The 15085-nt window shown below is 36.7% G+C and overlaps 1 protein-coding gene across 14 annotated transcripts in view; it reads left to right on the forward strand.

Annotated features, from left to right (window-relative positions):
- Positions 1-15085, forward strand: part of MYO9A (myosin IXA) — a 284985-nt gene that overhangs the window by 20383 nt on the left and 249517 nt on the right. For 3 of the 14 annotated variants that reach the window (XM_045449211.1, XM_045449215.1, XM_045449218.1), the window contains exon 2: positions 11629-11747. The exons of the other annotated variants lie outside the window; for them this stretch is intronic. The gene's annotated coding sequence lies outside the window, so the exon portion shown is untranslated. The remainder of the gene's footprint in view (positions 1-11628; positions 11748-15085) is intronic. 14 annotated transcript variants of the gene reach the window in all.

A 15085-nucleotide genomic window follows, 5' to 3' on the forward strand; every position in this document is an offset into this window, starting at 1 on the left:
AGAGACAGAGCATGAACGGGGGAGGGGCAGAGAGAGAGGGAGACACAGAATCGGAAACAGGCTCCAGGCTCTGAGCCATCAGCCCAGAGCCTGACGCGGGGCTCGAACTCACGGACCGCGAGATCGTGACCTGGCTGAAGTCGGATGCTTAACCGACTGCGCCACCCAGGTGCCCCCAAGATTCCAGATTCTTAAGAAATGTGTGAATTATATTCAGTATACTCTGCTTTAAAAGATATGAAGTTAGAAATATGTTGTGGAGGGGTGTCTGTGTGGCTCGGTCGGTTGAGCATCCAACTTTGTCTTAGGTCGTGATCTCACGGTTTGTGGGTTTGAGTACTGCATCAGGGTCTGTGCTGACAACTTAGAGCCTGGAGCCTGCTTCAGATTCTGTGTCTCCCACTCCCTCTCCCTCTGTCCCTCCTGTGCTCGTGCTTTGTCTTTCTCTCAAAAATAAACATTAAAAAAAAATATGTTGTGGAAATAATTTCATCCAGAGTATTTGAAAACAACTTCTAGTGCTTAATTAAAGAGCTGAAATTCCAGTGTTGGAAAAGTTGGATTTCTAGAATGACTTCTCTAAAAATTCAGAATAGCTGAGATTTTACTGATGTACTGGTAAATAATTTGTGACTCGCTATATATCTAATTGCCATGCAGTAAAATAATGATTAACTTGAACTTTTATTTTTACATAAAACTGTTAACTTACCATGAATACTTATTCATTATAGGTTATTAATTTAGAATTGTTATCTCACAGCATAAAAAAAAAAAGAATCCCACTTAAGTCATTGGCACAATATGGTTTTTGTCACATAGTAAATGAAGGCACCCTTTTAATAGGATCAAAACCTAAGAAAACTTTTAAGATTAAACTTTTTTTTTTAATGTTTATTATTTTTGAGAGAGAGAGAGAGAGAGAGATGGAAATGGAGCAGGGGAAGGGCAGAGAGAGAGGGTGACACAGAATCTGAAGCAGGCTCCAGGCTCTGAGCTGTCAGCACAGAGCCCGACGCAGGGCTTGAACTCATGGACCATGAGATTATGACCTGAGCTGAAGTCGGAAGCTTAACCGACTGAACCACCCAGTTCCCCAAGATTAAACTTTTCTATAAATGATCTGGCAATATTGTGTTGATAAAAGTCAAGATCTTGAAGGAATAAAAATGATACATTTTTCCGTAATGTTTGACTTTTGAGGCAATAAGGCAATATTTGATGAGTGCATATTTTGAAGTATTAACTCAGTTGTTTGCTGTACTACTGTTCTAATGAGGACAAAATTTTAGGCTTTATTCTTGAGCAAGTTGGTAAGGGATGCTCTTATCTGAATGTACTTGTATTTTTGGAATGCTATTTCTTTGTAGAAATGCACCACATTGGTCAGAGAAGGGAGACTGGATAACTATGGATAAATGAGCACAGAGCTATCAATGTAAGTAGAAAAATCAACTTGTAGCACATGTTTTGTTGATGGAAATCAATAAAGCTAGTCTCTTTGTAGATAATATTTGAAGAGCAGAGTTTTTCACTTTAATAAGCTTACATAGAGTTAAACATTTGAATTTTCCCAACTCAAGGAACAGTTGCAACACTCAGAGAAAATAGCCTACTGGTGTGGGCAAAAAGATAAATAATAGAAAGCACCGTGTTATTGTTTTGTTCATGGACCAGAAGTGCTCTCATTGGTCGGTGATGCTTTTGAATGCCTTATGTCAGTAGTGCCAAGGCTGAGAAGTGTATGTGATGCAGATTGTAAAGGGCCGGGTGAGAGAGGGGAAAAGGTGTCAGAGTGGCAAGTGACAAATATGTCAGGTTACATTTTTGAGTGTGTTGGGAAGGAGATGCCTGACTGTGGTAAATAAGAGTAGAAATCAGAAATTATCACAGTTGAAGGGATGGAAGAGAAAGGAAGTTGTGTATATTTCAAGCTCTGATGGAAAAAGAAAGCCATGCATATACTAGGCACAGAGGGATGGCATTGTATTTCTTAGGCAATGGCAGACAACTAGAGTAAGTATCCTATAGAGTTCATTATAATACAGTGTCAAGTTTTAAGGTGTATTGGTAATTGTATATCAAAAACTGCTGTATAGTTGTACTAGTTTGCTAGGGCTGCCATTACAAAATCCCACAGACTGGGTGGCTTAAATAACAGAAATTTATTTTCTCACAGTTCTGGAGGCTGAAGGTCCAAGATCAAGGTGTTGACAGGTTTGGTTTCTCCCGAGGTCTCCTAAGCTTGCAGATGTCCACCTTTTCACCGTGTCCTTGCATGGCCTTTTTTTTTTTTTTTTTTTTTTTTTTTTTTTTGGTGTCTCTTCTTTTTTTAATAAGGATGTCAGTCCTATTGGATGATCTCATTTAACCCTAGTTACCTCTTTAAACATCCTATCTCCAAATATAGCCACATTGGGGGTTAGGGCTTCAGCATATACATTTTAGGGGGATACAATTCAGCCCATAATAGTAGTGTAAATCCAAATATCAGAACAGAATAGAAGCTAAATCTTGTCTAGAGAAAGCCATAGTGGAAAAGAGTATAAGAAAGAAAGGACAAGTATAGGATAGTTTTGATGGATTGGTATATTAGTTTATTCATGTCATAATAGCATATCTCATATCAATTTTTTGCATATTCAGAAATAATGGATGCTGTTGAATGTTGTATTATAGATTCACTATTGTCTCCCAGGGTGTCAGACTCTATACTAGGTTTCTTTGTGGTTTTTTTTTTTTTTTTTTTTTGAGGGGGTATCTAGGAATCAGCTAAGTAGTGAAAGAGGAGGGTGCAATGGAAATACCGTAAGCATTGTAAGGATAAAATTATTGATAAACAGAAATCAGCAAATAGTGGTTTTCTTTGCCCAATCACAGTTGAGCAATTTAAAATTTCTTATAGGTATGAAAATATTTGCAGATAAAGATGTATGTCTAATGTTAATTTATGCCATGGCTGTGTATTGCTAAAGGTTTAGAAAACATTTTGAAATTTGAGTTAAAAAATTAAAGTTATGTTTGTTTTCTTCATTTGTACAGATTGAAAAGGTGGTATCCTATTAATTAAAAAAAAGTTTATTTATTTTTAGAGAGCTAGTGAAAGTGCATGCACACGTGGGTAAGGGGCAGAGAGAGGGAGAGCGAGAATCCCAAGCATGAGATGCTCTATCCTACCAACCGTGAGACTGTGAACTGAGCAGAAATCGGGAGTTGGCCGCTCCTCTTAACTTACTGAACAACCCAGGCACCCCTCTATTAATTAATAGTATTAACAAGTTTATTGGTGTGGCTATGTGCCTTAAGCTTTGCTTTCATTCTCATTTCTAGTGAAGATGACATAAACTATATGGAACATGATTAATTTTTTATTGTACAGGAATGTCTAGTCAAATCTAAATTTTCATTAGTTAATTTTGGATTTCAGCTTTTATGAGTAAAGGGCAAGTGATATGAGGGTAAGTTTTTATTTACAGTTGTTTTTGGGCTACAAGGGCAGAGTTGGGTAGTTGGGAAAGAAACCATAGGACCTGCAAAGTTTAACATACTGTCTGGCCTTTTACAGAAAAAAATTGTGGACCTCTGCACAGACCATGATTAAATGCCAATGAATAACATTGTGAGTTAAATAATTTGTACAGGTCACACAGCTACTTTATTTTTGGCTATCCTTTTTCTTAACTTTTTGGAGAGCCTTTTAATTTCAGCAGACTGTGGTACCAAATTTACATATTACTTGTCATTGTTGGCATTTCCAGTTTGTTGCTTTCTGTTAGAAAGCACCTCAATTCCATCTGTAAAAGGTCACCAAAATAGAGGAAGATTATATCAGTGCTGGGTTTTGTTTGTTTTTCTGGCTCCGTAGGGAGCTTTTGCTATAAAATCAATGCCATGCTAGACTCTTGCTAAATAGCTAATCCCAGCTATAGTTCATGTATTTATTTGTTTCAATCAAATGATTTCTTTGTCTCTTCCTCATCTAAATTTCTTTTTTCAGTTTTTATGAGACTGTCATTGATATTTTAATTTAGATTCCCTTGAGATATGAATAAAAGTGATACGTTGGCTCTGTGGAATAAATTTAGAAGAGCAGGGGGTATGCTTAGATCTAATGACTGTAGCCAAATGCATGACTTGGCTGTGCTTTTTTGATGTTCCATGGATCCTTATTGCAGTGGTAGTTGGTTGAGGTAGGTATATTTTCTAATTGATTCATCATTGATTTTTAATTATCTGTGGTAAATGTTGCAAGTTGTTGATCTTGATATAGGTACCTCTTTAGAGGTAAATACAAATTTATGTAAGGTCACTCTTGTTGGGTGGTTAGTAGTGGCTTAGCTTTAACTTCTGGGAACAAATGGTTTGCTCTATCTCCATAACGTCTTAAATATTTATATTATTGGAGAATGATCCTATAAAAATAGATTACTAACCATGAATGATTTATAATAGGAAAGATGAGTTGTCTGTTTATAGGTAGGTAATGGAATACTCAACAATAACTTATTTATCTTTCACACCTCACCCCATGAGGAGATTGGGGTAACATGCCCAGATGCAACTAGTCACAAACATCAATCAGATCTAGAATGGTCACAGATGATTTCCATGGTTTCAAATCCGTAGGTCATTTCTCTATTCAACTTCATTTGCTGCTGCTTGAAATACTTTTCCTTCATGAGCCTTCATTTTTCTGGTGGTTTTCCTCTGCTTCGATATACCATCTAAAGCACGTTGTTTATCTGCTGTTCTTCAGTTTCTTCATTTGAAAATTGTGATAATAGTGCTGTTTAGCTCCACAAAATTGTTCTAAGATTGAATGACTAAAATGAATAGTTTGGCACATATCAAGTATTGTTTTTGTTTTTTTTTAATTAAAAAAAATTTTTTTTAACGTTCATTTCTGAGAGACTGAGAGAGAGCCCAAGTAGTGGAGGGACAGAGAGAGAGGGAGACACAGAACCTGAAGCAGGCTCCAGGCTCTGCGTGCACTCTCAGCACAGAGCCTGATGTGGGGCTAGAAGTCACAAGCCGTTAGATCATGAACTGAGCTGAAGTCAGACACTTAATCAACTGAGCCACCCAGGTGCCCCACATATTAAATATTCTAAGGGTTAACCATTATTATTATTATTACTACTACTGCTGTTATTACTGTGTGTTTTTAAGTCATTAGCTGCTCTATTTTTGACTCTCATTCTTCTCTGCAGGACCCCTAACCGCTGATGACCCACAGGGCTTAGTCATAGTTCTTCTCTATCTGCTGTGTGTTTGTACGTGAGTTCATCTAGTCTGATTGCCTAAAGTGCCATCTATATGCTGATGGTTAGCAGATGTGCCTTATCTTTAGCCCTTTCCTCATTTGTTTTCCAGACTTGTCTATCTAGTTGCTTTCATAATATTTTCACTTGCATATCCTGTTAGAGTCCTAGACTTAACATGGCCAAAGACATATCACAGCCCCCAGCCCCTAACAGCAACAAACACACCAACAACAAATGAACATGAACAAACCTGTTTTTTCCCCAGGTTTCTATTTCTATTTTAGTAAATAGAACCACTATTTACCTGGTCCCTTTCAGTCAGATGAACCTAAGTGTTGTCTTTGTTCCCACATCTAATCAATTCATCATTGAGTACAGAATACATACCCAATCTGTCCACTTCTTTCTATCCCCAGCTGCTACTATTTTATTCAACAACCATTACCTTTTGCCTAGACTGCTATAATAGTCTCTTGACTGGTCTCCCTGCTTCTACTCCTTCTTCCCTCCCTCCTCTAATCCATTCTCTTTCAAGTAACTGGAGTAACCTTTTAAAAACATAAATCAGGTTATATTATTCCTTGTATATAAACAATAAAATAAAACAATACCCAGAGGCTAGTACATTAGAATGAAATCCCAGACTGTGAGGTACGATCCAACTCCTTTCTATCTCTGATCTCAACTTTCTCACCATTTTCCTTGTGGAATACTTTGTTCCAGCCATACTACCCTAACCTCCTTTCTGTTCCGCAACCATACCAAGTTTGTTTCTGATTTAAACATTTTGCATTACGTATTTGTCTTAGCCTGGAGTATTTCTCACATATGTTATCATAGTTGGCTTCTTCATTTCATACAGGTTTGTTACCACCTTCCTGAGGCTTCACTGCATGCTACTGATAACTAAAATAGCATACGTAAGTCCTCTAGTATAATGATAGACAAACTGCTGTCCACAGGCCAGATCCGGCAGGTGGCCTGTTTTTGTTCTGTCTGAGAGCTAAATATGGTTTTTACATTTTTAAACATTTAAAAGAGTAAAACAAAACAAAAACTCCAAATATGTGATCCACAAAGCCTAAAATATTTATACTCTGGCTCTCTATAGAAAAAGACCATACGGTTATCCAAAATTAGTTTGTTCATTTGTTTCTTTGTTTTTGTTATTTATTTATTTATTTATTTATTTATTGTTTTGTCCTCAGGATGCTTAATTGTTGAAGAGTTTTAGAACATTGGTTAAATTATCTGGAATGGAGGAATTGAGCAATAGTTAATACAAGGAACATTAGTATTATTGAAGAGTAGAAAAACAGGGCAAATAAAAAATGTAGTAGGGACAAAGACTAAAGAGACTGTGGGACATCTCCCAAAGTGGACAAGAAGAGATGATCTGTTAGAAGGGTCTCCTGCTCACATGATTCTGAAAGCCTCTTAGAATCATTCATACAGAGGATTCAAATCTGAGTTTAAAGTATGCCTGTAAAACTATTCAAGTGATTAAGAGTATGGTTATCTGAAAAGTCCTTCAGTACCTGAAAGATGTCATATTATAGAAGTGTGTTTCATAAACAGAGTAGTAGGGTTGAAAGATACCCCTAGGCCCACCCTTATAAATAAATGCTGAATTCTTATTCCTCAAGCTTAAGAATGTGGAAAGTGAGGCTGAATCGCAGCATTTTGTATTTTATAGTCATTGAGCTTATCTATCTTGTCAACAAGACCTTCAAAATATTTGGACATTTATGGAGTTTGTAAGTGGATCAACTCCCCAAGTCTCTAATTCTTATTGAAAATTAAAGGAAGAAGTGCTCAGAAGAAGGTTATCTTAACTGAAGGGATAAAAATTTATGAATGTGTAAATTAAGAAAAAAAAGTCTCTCTGCTTTGTTCTCATATTTACTACTGGGTATAAATAACATATGTTGCTACTGTCTTATATGTTTCTATTGTCTATCACTACCTTTCCCTGCTTTTTTTTTCTACTTCCAACAGCCTGATAAGTGGTTTATCACAAATTGTAAAATTGCTTCTGAATCTGTTTTATATTATTGATTCTATTGATAGTGGCTATTGTGAGGTAAAATACTTTATAATAGTTTCACATATTTATTCAACAAACATTTTTTGAGTACCAAACATTGTGTAGCAGATATAAAGACAAATACTCTGCTTCAGCAAGCCTATAGACTGGTAGGGGAGACCACCAAATATGGACTAAGCAGTTGACAACACAATTTGGGAGTTCAGTGGCAAGGCTAAACTCAAACATCACTATTGCAAAGAAGCCTTCCTTCGGACCCCAGTGTGCGTCCTAGTCTCCCTTTATTATTACCAGTTCCTGTGCTAAAGAAAAGCTAATATTGAGCTGCAGTGGGGTCAGAATTGATCTCTGCTCCATAAAAAGCTTATGATTTCATAGAGGAAATATGATGTGTAGCTTTTCAACTATAATATGAAGCAGTTTATGAAAGGCAAAGTAGCATAGTGTTTAAGAGCACCAAGTCTAGGGCTAGACCACTGAGGTCCAAATCTTGGCTCTGCTGTGTAACTAGCCTGTAACCTGAGACAAGTGTCAATCTTCATGTGCTTCAGTTTCTTGATTCGTAAAATGAGGATAGTAATATACATTTGATTAGGATTGTTATGAAGATTAAATGACTTAAGCACAGAGTAAATGCTGAGTGAGTGTGTTGCCATTATTGTCATCATCATGTTTCTTATTTGTGCTAAGTGTAGCATATTGGTTAAGAAATTGGGACCTGGTTTCTTTTTTTTTTTTTTTCTTCAATATATGAAATTTATTGTCAAATTGGTTTCCATACAACAGCCAGTGCTCATCCCAAAAGGTGCCCTCCTCAATACCCATCACCCACCCTCCCCTCCCTGTCACCCCCCATCAGCCCTCACTTTGTTCTCAGTTTTTAAGAGTCTCTTATGCTTTGGCTCTCTCCCACTCTCACCTCTTTTTTTTTTTTTTTTCTACCCCTCCCCCATGGGTTTCTGTTAAGTTTCTCAGGATCCACATAAGAGTGAAAACATATGGTGTCTGTCTTTCTCTGTATGGCTTATTTCACTTAGCATAACACTCTCCAGTTCCATCCACGTTGCTACAAAGGGCCATATTTCATTCTTTCTCATTGCCACGTAGTACTCCATTGTGTATGTAAACCACAATTTCTTTATCCATTCATCAGTTGATGGACATTTAGGCTCTTTCCATTATTTGGCTATTGTTGAGAGTGCTGCTATAAACATTGGGGTACAAGTGCCCCTATGCGTCAGTACTCCTGTATCCCTTGGGTAAATTCCTAGCAGTGCTATTGCTGGGTCATAGGGTAGGTCTATTTTTAATTTTTTGAGAAACCTCCACACTGTTTTCCAGAGTGGCTGCACCAATTTGCATTCCCACCAACAGTGCAAGAGAGTTCCCGTTTCTCCACATCCTCTCCAGCATCTGTAGTCGGGACCTGGTTTCTAACCCCAGATCATCTGTATCATCTTGGGAACATCACATAACCTTTCTGAGCTGGTTTCTTCATCTTTAAATGAGGATAATAGCACACATTTCTTATTAAATGGGGTAATGTATATCAAACATATAGCATAGTGTCTAACTATATATTATCAATAAAGAGGCATTAGTCTTCCTAAAGCTGTGAATGAAAATGTTGTAGACTTTTAAAGAAATGAAGTGCTGCTGAGATGTAGCACATTCCTGAGCTCATAAGAGTCATTAAGTGTGTGTTCACTTAAAACATTAATTATTTAGAGATTGGGAGCCTAGAGAGAAAGCTGTTTGATGTACAGTTTTCTTTCTGTGAGGACTGTGGAAGGGTAATTTGATAATCTTATAGGCAAATATCATTGAGCTAGTAAAATAAAATCTATGAATAAATGATCTCGATAAAAAGTATGTATAGTTTTTTTTTCTAATTACAAATAGAATTTTTTTTTTTCCAGAAAGAGAGAGGAGTGCAAGTAGGGGAGGGGCTGAGAGAAAGAGAGAGAGAGAGACAGGGGGAGAATCTTAAGCAGGCTCCACACCCAGCATGGAGCACTGTGCGGGACTCAATCTCCTGACTGTGAGATCATGATTTGAGCCGAAATCAAGTTGGATGCTTAACTAACTGAGCCACCCAGGCACCCACAAATATAATTTTTTGTATTTTCATTAAGAATTCTAAAGAATTGTAAGATTCTTTTTCTGTAAAACTTTGTGCATCGTATTGTAATTTTGAGTCAACTAGTTGGGTTTTCTCAGAGCAGAAACTTTGCTGTGTAAAACTATATAAAATTTTTTTTGTAGCCTTAAAAGATTTTTATTAGAATGAATAAACATTTTGAAGCTTTTGGAATTTTGTTAAGTGGATAAAGGCACAGAAACATCATAATTATATCATCCATATTGGTATATTAAGAAAAAAATCTGAAACTAAAAATAGAACTACCCTATAATCCAGCAATTGCACTATTAGGTATTTACCCAAAGGCTACAAAAATACAGATTCAAAGGGGTACACTATGGAGAGAGCCCAAGTGTCCTCTGGCTGATGAATGGATAAAGAAAATGTGGTATAGGGGCACCTGGGTGGCTTAGTCAAGCATTCGACTTTGCCTCAGGTCATGATCTCATGGCTTGTGGGTTTGAGCCCCATGTTGGGCTCTGTGCTGACAGCTCAGAACCTGGAGCCTGCTTCAGATTCTGTGTCTCCCTTTCTCTGCCCCTTCCCTGCTTGTACTCTGCTTCTCTTTCTCTGTCAAAAATAAACATCAAAAACAAAGGAAGATGTGGTGTATATGTATATACAATGGAATATTACTCAGCAATGAAAAAGAATGGAACCTTGCCATTTGCAGGGATGTGGATTAGCTAGAGTATATTATGCTAAGCAAAATAAGTCAATCAGAGAAAAACAAATACCATATGATTTCACTTATATGTGGAATTTAAGAAACAAAACAGATGAGCGTATGGGAAGGTAGGGGAAGAGAAGAGAGGGAAACAAATCATAAGAGACTCTTAATGATAGAGAACAAACTATGGGTTGATGGAGGGAGATTGGGGGGAGATGGGCTAGATGGGTGTTGGGTACTAAGGAGGGCACTTGTTCTGATGGGCACTGGGTGTTGTATGTAAGTGATGAATCACTGAATTCTCCTGAAATCAATATTGCATGGTATGTTAACTAAAATTTAAATAAATTTATTACTTTTTTACATTTATTTATTTTTGAGAGAGAGTGGGGAAGGGGCAGAGTTTAGAAAGGGAGACAGAGGATCTGAAGCAGACTCTGCTGACAGTAGCAGGGCTTGAACTCAATGCAGAGCTTGAACTCAAGAACCATGAGATCAGGGGGTACCTGGGTAGGTCAGTTGGTTAAGTGACTGACTTTGGCTCAGGTCATGATCTCATGGTTTATGGGTTTAAGTCCTGTATCAGGCTCTGCGCTGACAGCTCAGAGCCTGGAGCCTGCTTTGGATTCTGTGTCTCCCTCTCTCTCTGCCTCTCCCTTGCTTATGCTCTCTCTCTCTCAAAAATAAATAAACTTAAAAAAAAAAAAAAAGTGTGAGATTATCACCTGAGTCGGGCTTGAACTCATGAACCGGGACATCGTTACCTGATCCAAAGTCAGATGCTTAACCAACTGAGCCACTCAGGTGCCCCAAGAAAAAAATACTATTTACAAACACTGGAGAGCTATCTTATAGAGGGAGTGATTTTAAGTTATTTATGTTTTGGTCATAGTCTGGTCTCTGCATGGAGTCTTTTGTCTGTGAGATTAATTGTTGTTTGTATCAGCAGTTTGTTCTTTTTTATTGCTGTATTGTATTCCATTAATTAATTTTATTGTTGATAAGATTTTGATTGTTTTTATTTCTTTGGCTATTTTTGAATGAAGTAGCAGTGAACATTCTTGTATGTAGCTTTTAGTGGACATAGCCAATTTTGCTAGAGGTTTGGTAATATCCCATTGTGGTTTTTATTTTCATTTCTCAGATGACTAATGATGTTATATTAGTCAACTGATAATCCTAAACAGACAATTTGAAAATTGCCAGTGGTGTACAATAATATTTATTTGTTGGTCATGATTTTGTGGGTCTCCTGGCATAGCTCTTCCTTGTGTATCTCATCTTCCTACTGGGAGTAGTAGGCTAGATAATGCATATTTTCATAGTGGTGGCACAAATGCAAGAAGGCATACCTAACTGGGCAAGCATATTTTAAGATCATCACGTCTCCTGACCTCTCAGTCTTGAAATTAAGTCATGTGGCTTAGCTCAGTTCAAGGGGTGAGGAGGTATACTTGACTGGACTTGAGGATAGGTAGTGAATAATTTTTTTTTTTTTTTAAAGAAGCCTCCACACCCAGCACAGAACCCAGAGTGGGGCTTGAACTCACAACCTTGAGAGCAAGACCTGAGCTGAGATCAAGAGTTGGACACTTAACTGACTGAGTCACCCAGGCACCCCAGGTAGTGAATTTTTTGAACAATAATCTAATTCACTGCAGATGTTGAATTCTTTTTCATATCTTTATTGGCCATTTAGGTATTCTCTTAAGAGCCATCTTCTTCTTTTTTTTAATGTTTATTTTTGAAAGAGCACAAGCGGGGGAGGGGCAGAGAGAGGGGGACAGAGGATCCGTAGTGGGCTCTGCTCTGACAGCAATGAGGCCAATGTGGGGCTCGAACTCACAAACTGTGAGATCATGACTTGAGCCAAAGTAGGATGGTCAACTGACTGAGCCACCCAGGTGCCCCAAGAGCCACCTTCTACATATATTACTAGGCACACTTAGTCTATCAGAACATTGTTTAACTCCTTAGGAAAGAAATTTGATACTCATTTAAATTTTTAAATTTTATTTATTTATTAAATATTTTATTTTTTAAGTAATCTCTATACCCAACGTGGGGCTTGAACTTACAGCCCCGAGATCAAGAGTCTCCTGTTCTACCAACTGAGCCAGCTAGGTGCTCCTACTTGCTCATTTTTAAGGCCAGATATTGTTAAATTATTGTTGAGAACAGCTCTTACAGGAAGTTAAATAAAGTGGTGTATATAGATGAAAATAGATGAGAAGGTAGGAAAAAGGGAAAACAAACTATTAATAAAATGACTGCCTTAAGCAGTAAAAATGATTTCTAAAACACATGAATTAATGCGTATGTGGATTTATTTCTTTAACAAATATATTTTTGAGCTGTGGATACCTATGAAGAAAAAGACAAAAACGTTTTAGTGGGGAAGTCTTCCAATAGACAAAAAAACAAATAAATAGTAATATAATTCTAGGTAGTGTATCAAGTTCTATGATTAAAAATAGATCAGGACAAGGAGAATATAGCAGGGAAAGGGGGTTATTTTACATAGGTTAGGAAAGAAAATCCTCTCTGAGGAGTTGGCATTTGAGCAGACACCTCAGTGAATGAAAGAAGGTCCAGGTAGAGGGGGCAGGAAGGAAGTGTAAAGGTCCTAAAGCAGGAATAAGCTTAAATTCAAAAAAAGACCAGTGAGGGTAGAGGTGGAGTAGAGTGAGGGAAAGATGAAGTTAGGCTACAGTAAGAGGTTACAGTTTTATTCAATTGTGTTATGGAGAGACATTGAAAGTTTTGGTAAAAGAGTGACGTGATCTGATTTACCTTTAAGAAGGGTTGACTCCCCTGTTAGGTGTAAACTAGACTGTAGTGGAGCAATGGATACAGGCATATCACACTCTTTCACTAATTCAGATGAGAGAATGATAAGGGGCTTGAACTAGGTGGTATAGATGGGAATGGCAAAAATGATTAGATTCGGGATATATTTTAATGGCAGACCAATAGTACTTATTGTTGGATTGGATATTGAAGAATTTCCTTATGGGGGAAGTAAGAACATTTCTTTAGTAATGCGTTAGTCAGGGTAGACTAACTGCTATTACTAAACAGCCTCCAAGTATCAGTGATTCTATACAATAAAATTTTATTTCTTTTTCCATCATAGTCCAATGTAGATGGGTGAGGATGGGGTGATGGTGGGTGTTCTTTGGTCATTTGGGACCAGGGTTTTTCCATCTAGTGGCTCTGTATCCCATAGGACTTTAGAGCTTTCCCCTGGATCCTTTCCATTTTCTAGTAGACAAGGAAAGGCAGGCCCTCCCACCCCCTTTATTTAGGGGCTCTTATTGGCTCAGCCTGAAAGGACATCACCCCTGCCCACTTACCATTGGCCAAGGATTCAGTTGCATGGTCCCATATAATTAACTGCAAGGAAGGTTGGGAAATGCAGTCTAGCTGTGTGCCCAGGAAGAGGAGGAAATGGGTTTGTAAAAAGAGTAGAGACTTTTAAAAAAAAAGAGTATTATAAAACACATAGTTGGAAAAGTTTAAAAATATAAATATTTACATATTTAAGTAAGTTACATATTTACTTGTAAATTCAGTTTTAAGTACTAAAATATGAAGAAACATGAATATTAGCTCTTGAACACCACTTCCTCCAAATTATTTTTCTAAAATAAGTTCAAAATATTTAATAGCTTTCTCCCCATGACATTTACAACTGTATACAAATCAGTATTGTTTTCTTGAATGGACCCTGCCTTGATAGTAGAATGTTCTCCTTTTAATATCTACTGGTGAGATTTTTGCTTTGAGTTATTTTCTCTGTAGTAAAGCTAGATTTTTATTTTTTAGATATGAATTTGCCTGATTTTATTTTTCTCTTGTTACTGAATGTTAGTGTATGATCTTACTAACATTCATTTGTAGATCCCTGTGATAAAGTAAATATAAAGAGAAAGGATACTTCTTTTTTTTCTTCTTGGAAAATGACCTTGAGAACTTGGTAAAGAAGTAAAAGCAGCTATAAAAATTTTTTGAAAATTAAATTTTATTAGTACACAGATGCAAAATATGACATTAAAAATCTTTAGTTACTTCTTTTTTTTAAATGAACTTCTAATTTAAAGGAAGCTCTGTATTCCCTATTTTCATTCTTCACCACAGTTTTCCTCTATAATTAGTTTCTTCTCAGACCACTGAATAACAGCATAAGCTGGCCTATTCTGAACCACACCCTACTGACCACAGCAACTGTCTGACCGCATTGTTTCCCTCTGTTAGCATATACTTTCGAAATATTACTTTGGGATAGGGAAAAAAAATATTAAATAATTTTATTTATAACTGGTACAGTTATGTGTAATTGCTCCATAAGTGCCAGTAAAGTGCTTAATTCTTTATATGCATAATATAAGTTATTTTATTCTCTCAATCAGTCATTTATCCATACTCTTTTTATCTGCTGGTTTGAAATGCTATCCTTATCATAAGGTAAATTTACATAGACTTTTTTGCTCTGTAAGCCTTAATTTTCTAATTTGACAGGTATTAACTTGTTACCTGTCTCAGAGATTTCCTGTTCAACTCAAATGAGGTAATGCACATCAAACTTATTTTTGATGAAAACTATAAAAAGGAATTTTGAAGATTACTCAAAAGTCTAATATATTTGTCCTTATTTAATATATATATGCCTTTATATGTAGTTTTATATTTTAAGTTTTTTCAGTTGACATCATATTATACATCCCTTGCCATATTTCTTCTGCATGACTGGCATTACAGGTATCATTCACCATCTAAATCTGTTTTACCCAATCTTTAGTTTGGATAGGGAATTTGGATGTCAGGGGGTGCTGCCCTATTTGAATCTATTTGGTTCCCCAAGTTTGGATAGCAAATAGCATGATTGTGAAGTAAGCACCTAAAAGTTTATTCAAATATATTTGGTTCCTGAGCTTAGACTGTGAAATTTAAATTAAAAA

The sequence above is a fragment of the Leopardus geoffroyi genome, chromosome B3 (genome assembly GCF_018350155.1).
Source record: "Leopardus geoffroyi isolate Oge1 chromosome B3, O.geoffroyi_Oge1_pat1.0, whole genome shotgun sequence".
Lineage (NCBI taxonomy): Eukaryota > Metazoa > Chordata > Mammalia > Carnivora > Felidae > Leopardus > Leopardus geoffroyi.